Below are 8,104 nucleotides of genomic sequence, written 5' to 3' on the forward strand. Positions count from 1 at the left end.
GGCGATGCCTCGGCGCCGTGAGAGCCGGGGCGTGCGCTGGGCCTGTGCCCGCCAGCGGAGAGGGTGCGGGTGAGGGTTAAGTGCGCCCCGAGAACAACTGCCCTTCTCTGCTGCTGCTTTCCCTAAACATCAGCAGACATCCCCATCCCTCGCCCTCTTTCCCGCGTTCTCTGCTAAACGAAGAACCGCCCCTACGCCCAAGATGGCTTTGTGTACATTGTAACCTCCCGCAAGGTTTGTTTTGCTCGCCGTTGTTCTTTCAGCCTTCCTTCAGGAAAATAAAACCAGGAATAAACAGGGTGTTGGGACTAGAAACCCAATCCGCTGTTTAATTTCAGATTCTACAAGCACACATATAGTGCGGATAATCAAAATCAATACACAGCTTTCTTGCCAGTTTATACTGAGTGATGCCTGGAAGGGACCTCATGGGGCTCAGCCAGGGGAACGCTGCAGTTTCCCACACGATGTTATTAGATGCTCCCTCAGGCTGTTGTAGTTTTTATGCTAGTTCTGGATTTCTGATTTACACAAGACCATAACAGGGCTGGGAGGCCTGGGCTTAGCCAGACTTGTGGAAAGACCAGTTAATTTGTGATTATTTAGCATTTCTGAAATTGTTTTTCTGTGGAAGCTGTTCAGGAGATGGATGACTCTAGACTGTGCCACTGTGCATACACTAGTTTGTTGTTAAGGGGAAGAGGATTTTAAATCCTCATATCTTTTTTCCAGTCACTGAGGCTGATAGCAAAGCTGGAAGCTGTAAGGAATGCCATGGGAAAGAACATGGAGTTCTAGTGTACTACCAGAAAGTTTCTGAAGGTAAAAAGTGATAGGGGGTACCCAGAAAACAAGATCCTGAGAAGGTGACTGCTCCTTGGGATAGGATGGACTGAGCACTCAATTTCTTTTGTTTCAAAAGGTACATATTTTTATAGAGGGAATGGTAAGAAAAGCCTGTAAACCTGCTGCTAAGACTGGGTGGGGTGAGAGAAGCCAATTGATGGAAAAGAGTGAGAGAAATTAAGGAAGCATTCCTGAAATTGTTCAGAGCCCAGTGATGCTAAGGTTAGAAAACAGGCTCCAAAAGTGCATGGATGCAATGTCAATTGCAGGAAGTGTTACTTAAGTTACTTTTTTTTTCTTTTTTTTTTTATTTTTTCAAGATAAAGAGTATGGTGTTGGACATTTGGAGAACAAAGCTGCTTCCATGCTTTAAAAATGGGGGGAAACCAGCAACAACAAAACAAAACAAAGGAAGAAGAATCACCAACTATTGCTTGTGTCCCTGCCTCCAACCTGGTGATAAGAGTACTCACACAAGAGGAGCCTCACACCACTTCTGCATAAACAGCTTATGTGTTTCCACACTGCCGCCTAGATTCCTCCTTCTCCTTCCTCCCCCCTGGTGTCCACTTGCAGACTCTGCTTCTTGTTCATCTCAGCTTCTCCTAGTTCACCCCAGCCCACTTTTGTGGCTCCCACCCAATCTACTCAAATCTTTTGACTCATATTTCTTTCTCCTTGGGTCTCCTAATACTTATATACAGCTCTCTGCCATAGCATTTGAGATCCAGTTGTTGCCCTTTCTACTCTCTCCCTGCTCCCAGGCTGGATAGATGCACATGTGCATCCATCGTATCTCCAAGCCACCTTGCTGTAGATAATCCTTGCCTGCAGATCCCTGGCCTTGCCAGATCTCCTACCAAGGCTCCTCCTCTAGCAGGGCTCTCAAAATCCTGTATGTGAGCTGTGCTTAACTAAGATCCACCCAAAGGGAGATGGGAGAGGAGAAATGCTGGTGCGTTTACGGAAAACCTATGATAGTGCTACCTAGGCAATGCCTACTTCTAGATAAAATACAGAACGTGAACTTTTCAAAAGTACTGAGTTCCCCATAGTGAAGACTGCCAAATGGCTGCCCAAAATCAAAAATATAGAGTGATAGCCACTTGGAAAATGGTGTTTGTGTGTGTATGTACATACTGCCCACATAGCACCTGCTGTGAGTTGTTCCTGCCATGTACAGCACACAAACAAAAGGCGCGGTACAGATCTGTGAGATTTAGCAAAGCTTGAACTACGGCTCCTCACTCATAGGCAGCAAGGCTACGGCAAGGAGAAAGCACAGGCGGCAATGTCGAGCAGCATTGGCAGGAAAATCGTCCCAAACACGGAGGAACTGTGAAGGGGGGTGGGTTGTGGGAGAGGCCAGCGGCCGGGTTTGCTGAATATTGCTGAAGCAGGAGATGAGCTGACCCACCACGTATTTTGAGGACATTCCCAGGACATTACATCGCCTCCAGGAAAGAAAAGCAGATTTACAGCTCCTCTGGGAGGCAGAGCAGCCCGGGAGTGGAGACTCCGGCCTCTTGCCAAAGTGAACCCAACGAGATCATGAGGGCTAATTCGAGGATCTGTTTCAGCTGCGCGCCTCCCCGCAGGCTCAAAGCACGCTCTAAGAAAGTTTTGTTCAAGGACAGGTTATATTTCAACAAGGCGCAGTGTTTCAAGCACGAAACCCGCGGCGTTTGTGAGGGGAAGATGGAGGCGGCGCAAGGCTCGCTGGGAGCTGTAGTCCTGCGGCGGGCGCGGGCAGCGCCCCGGCCCTGCGGGGAAGCGGTGTCGGGGTCCCCTGAACAGGAGAATTCCCTGCCTGGATCCTTCCTGCGCAGCGCACTGGGAGCACCGAGGGGAGAACAGGGGTGCCCGCGGCCTGCCCGCGGTCTGCTCTGTGCGGAGCCCCCAGTGCCGCGGTTACGCTGAGTGTACCCTCAGTTTTAGCCGCAGGGCTGCTGGTGCCGAGCTTCTCGCGGCACGTCCGCAGGCAAACACAGAGGTGACAGCAGCCTAAAGACACACCCGGATAGTCTGGCAAGATGCAATATCCAAACTGTTAGTTGCTGTTGTTTGAATCTGCCCTGCTTTTCATAGTTTCTCCGGGGATCTCAGTTCAGGTGTGTATTTACCTGGCTCACCTGGATTGGTGCGGTGCCGAAGGGAAGACAAGGCAGTGGAGACAAAGAGTGTTTTCATGAACTCCAGCACCCACACTGTCACTGCTCCTTGTAAATCCCGGTGAGATTTTAGTCATACCTAAGCAATCAATAATTCTTTTAGCCCTGCACTGAGTTCTTTAAAATCCTTCCTTGGTTTTTTTCAGCCTGGAAATGGCAAGCAGACGCTTTTAAGCATTCTGAGAGTATTTTGGCTTTATGAAGCTCTCATCACATTGGCTAGATTGGAATATCTTAAAACTGTATGACTTTCTTCCTAAACTTTTATTCAACAGCCATCACCTGCATGTTCTCCTCTAGGTTTTGCTTGTTAGAAAGCAAAATTATTTGTTCTGACATTGATTAGGGTAAGATAATAGATTTTTTTTTTCTCCAGTGACATTCTTCTTTTTTGCCCCCTCATTTTTTAAAAGTAATTATAACGAGGAGTTTTAGTATTAGGATCATGGAAATTTCCCCAATAATATTACAGGACACTCAGAGGAAGCAGAAGACATCCACAATAAGCAGGAGGAGGAGGCAGTTAGAGTCAAAGCACAGCTCACAAGAAAGAGACAACAATCCTTTAAGAATAATGTATTGTATAAAAATCTTGCTGTATTGCAGTGCAGAGAATACAACTTCACTGAGTTTCTGCACATTTAATGAAGCAATAACCTACTTGTCTTCTCCCTGAAGTTAATAAAAAATTAGCTTAACACCAACATAATGCTATCCTTGATCACTTGAGGAAATCCTCAAAAAGCTCAAATGGTGAATGTTTAATAAGGGGAACGTACTTCTTCAGGACCTCCAAACTATATATAGAGATATATAGAAATACTAAACCATCTGCTTAATTTTATTAAGGCAAACACTGCTGCTTAATTATTTGCTTAATTTTATTACGGCAAACCCTGTGTACTTCTTCAGGACTCCAAACTATATAGAGAGATATATAGAAATACTAAACTATCTGCTTAATTTTATTACGGCAAACCCTGTTGCTTTCAAATCTCCTAAAGTCAATCCCTGGTGTTTACACTCATTTTGCTGTTTACATTGGCTTCATGAACCTTCAGTGTAAACAGAGAAAAAGAAGTAAGGGTTCTTCCCATGAAACAGCTCAAGAAAGAAATTCTGACATCACTTAAATGAAGCGTGCTTCCTGTTGCAACATAATTAAATTCTGAGATCTTAAAATAAAAACAAGGAGAAGAAAAAACCACCCTAATTTACTCTTAAAGCTACAGACATCTCAAGGATAAAAAAGAACTACAGATGGTGAGATTATTGTTACCTATGAAGGACATTTCTCCTGATGTTCTTATTTGGGTGTCTGTTTAAACAGAGAGGCTTCAGCCAAAGAAATTGTTGTTTCTAGGATCAAAACTAACATTTGTTCTGCACAAGGAAAAAAATCTTTCCTGGTTCTAAAGGATCACAGAATCACAGAATATGCTGAGTTGGAAGGGACCCACAAGGATCACTGAATGCAGCTCCTGGCCCTTCACAGCTCCAACCCCCATGTGCCTGTCAGTATTGTCCAAATGATGGTGACCTTCAGGTGCCTTCTGCCATCCCTGTGAAGGTAAGACCAGATTCTTGCAGCTGGACTATATTTATAACACCAAATAAAACAAATAATAAATAATAAAGTGAAGGCACTTGGCTTTTTGGCCAAGTACCAAGACCTGACCAGATGCATTTTACAAACCAGTTGATTCCTTTTCATGGACCTACAATATAACTGTTAGCATGTTTGTGCTTTTTTATTGGCTCTTTCTTTTCATGAAAAAAAAAGGGTTATTGGAGTGACATTTTCATAGTATGAAGCTGAGAACACGTGTCCTATGCTCTGGAGAGTCTGAAGGCAGTGAGAAAAGGTGATGCCAGGCACAGGAAGAGGGAAAAGGGGAGGCTGGTCTGGTGTTTGCCTGGTGCATGCTGCCTGCTGGAATGGGCTGCACACTCACCATCTCCGGGTCTGGATTCTGTCTGGGACAGTGTGAGCTGACATGAGCCAAACCTTTTCCAGGACACATGCTTGCAGTTAAGCATAATAGGCAATTAGCAGTTCAGTACTTAAGCTCATTTCCAGGCCCTGTTTTTTCTAGTGCTGTGGTCATAGCTTTAGAGTCCTTTGGGCAAAAAACCCCCATCCCACATTATACTGCATGTGACTGGTAGAGATTTGTTTTATTTTAGAAGGTCTCAAGCCAGGATTCCTTGAAGAAGCTTAAGAAGTTTCTGCTGCTGGCTGTTTTCCCCCTCCAACACCAGCTGTCGTGGCATGGCTGTGTGTGCAATAAGGAACCTCCTTGGAATATAGGTTGAGCAAATATAGCTATGGCAAAGTTGAGCAGAAGCTTGGGCTGAAGTACAAACAACTTATTAGTGACAAATATTCTTAGAAACTAATCAAGATTTTAATAACTCCAGGTAGAGTTATTACAAATACACATTACGTTTGACTTCAGTATTTTTGCCTTGGTTTCTGTCTTATGAAATAACAATAAAACTTCAATCTAGCAGAGAGCTAAAGCTAAAACTTTTCTACCTTTCTGGACTGTGAAGGAATCATGCAGCGTGAAATGGTGCTGGCATCAAGGTATGGGGCCTGCAGGTGTCCAGGCAGCAGGCTGTACAATCTTCAGGCCTTCAGTTGTATTTCCAGTTTTATCTTCAGGTTACTGGTGACCCAAGACTTTTAGGAGAAAACATACTGAACACACTTATTGTGAGAGAGGCTTGACCACAGTAGCAGAGTGGGGTAAATGAAGCTGCAGAAGTACTTAAGGGGGGGAAAAGGATAAAATAATCATAATCATAAGTAATTCAAAGGGTATGCATTGAGGCTTTATAAATGCTCATCCCCATCTGCATAGAATAAATACAAGTAAAATGGACAAAATTTTGCTGTTTTCCTTCAGGGTCTGTCATTATTTTATGTTGCTATGGAGGGCAAAAGTTGTAGGAGAAGAGGTAGAAATAAGGTATTTATACATACCACGTATCATGGAAATTATGTGTCTGTAGTAGAAAACATACTCTGGGTGTTAGGACAGTGCATACTTTTCATGGGAAAGAAGTGGCTCTCTTGGAATGCAAACCTCCCTCATTCCTGGCCTTGCACTGCGACGTCGTAAATAATACAGCAAGCTGCTGCCCCAAAGTCAGAGCTTGGAAAGGAAGAAAAAGATACAGACCTTGTGTCTGCCTTGGTGAGCAGAGAAGTGCTGAGCAAGGCAGGGTGTGTAAGAGGGTTTGTGCAGTTCCAGTCAGGAGAGAACAGCTGGGGCCGCTGCAGGACGGTCAGGTGGGTGTTGTGTGGCACATCAGATGCAGCCAGGGCCAGAGAGAGCCGAGGGCAGAAGAAGCTGCTTTCTGGATTTGTGGAGCCTGGCCAGGCTGTGCAGCAGCAGGCATCCCCCAGCTGTCAGCCTGGGTCACCCAGGCTCTCAGGAACACAGCCTTAGTCGTCAGCCCTTTCCATCCTGCAGTCCCATAGCATGGAAGTGTTCTTTGCTTTCTTCTTTTCTGTAGAGCCACTCCCTGGGTATTGATCTTGTGTTGGTCTAGAGCCTCTAGAAGTTGCAGGCAGTCCCTTGATGTGGTCTGCAGAGAAATCCTCAATTCAGGCAGTTGCACAGGCCGAGCTGAAATTCTTTACTTTTGCAGGGGTCTTGGGATGCACACATGGCTCTTGTTTTCCTCTTTAATGTAACCTCTGTAACCCCAGCAGTCCTGCTTTTTACCACCTGCATTTTCTATTTCAACACTGTTTACTTTCCCCCCTTTCATTTGTATCACTTGTGATCCCACACAACCATTTGGTTTTTCTGAAGTGTTTTTCTCACCCACTTTCCGTTTTTGTAGGGTGGGGAGAGATGAACTGACACTTTGTTCCATAACAAAATGGGCTGCTTTTTCTACTTGGCATGGGACAAAATTTGCATCTGCTTTTTCACCTGAGCCTTTTTTTCCTTCTCATTCTTTAAAAAAAAAAAAAAATAATAATAAAAAAAAAAAGTAGCTTGAGAGTACCTCCCTGAAGATTTCTAGTAGTGCTCAGGAAAGAATCCCAACAAAAGAAATTTACCCAAGCCACAGCTTCTGGTCTCCTCTCACAGCCTTCAGCTCCTCTGACATCACACTTGCTTGGTTGGAATGCATGCTCCCAGGAATGTCTTTGGATGTAAGGGGTTTTGCATGACTCTGAAAGGGAAGGGTGAGAATATGCATGGGTTCAAGATTTTTCCTCATGTTGGTGTAAGAGTATAAACTGGTAATTAATGAAAATAAATGGTGATTGATTAAAAAAAAAACCAACCAACCCAAAACTGACTTTGTGCATTTATTAAAAGAGGCAGAAGGGTTACTATAAAGTACAGGTAAACAAATTACACCTTCCCTGCTTGATCTATGAAATTACCTTTTCCAAAGAAAGGCATGTCCTCATGCTGCCAAGCATACTGTGTAGTTTCAACTGATGTATGGTACAGCAAAGTCTTTCTTTTCACATGCCCATTCTTTTGCTAAGCTCTATTTTTCATGGTCACCTTATTCCAAAGTATAAAGAAGGGGAGAGACTTTAAAAAAGAAACACCTGAGATATCAAGATACAATGTGGTCTTTTATTCTGTAAGATCATTCACTGGACACCTTCTGTTCCTCCCTTTGCTTCTTTACCTGCACATTGAACAAGTCAGCCAAAGCAGTTTGAAAAGTCAAAGTACAGAGTGATATTGACATATGATTTAGCATTCTTGAAATGTTTAGCTGTTTCTAATACAACAGGATGTGAACTATACTTGAAGATCAATGTAAAAAGTTACCAAGGTAACCTTTAGAAGACCCAAATAACAAGCCTGCTATAATGAAGATATATTTCCTTGAAGCATTCTTAACAGTTTTTCATTTGACATGACAAGAGCACTTCTGAATTATTTCTAAATGAACTGAAAAGGAAAAATCCACATGGGGGAAATTGTTTCTTGACTTAACCTACTTTTACTCTTTTCATCAAAGAAATAATGGTGGAGATAGGACCAATTTGAAAGCTTCAAATGAACATTTTCATGTGTTTGTAATCTGTCCAGTAGTTT

The sequence above is a fragment of the Geospiza fortis genome, unplaced genomic scaffold (genome assembly GCF_000277835.1).
Source record: "Geospiza fortis unplaced genomic scaffold, GeoFor_1.0 scaffold50, whole genome shotgun sequence".
NCBI classification, from domain to species: domain Eukaryota; kingdom Metazoa; phylum Chordata; class Aves; order Passeriformes; family Thraupidae; genus Geospiza; species Geospiza fortis.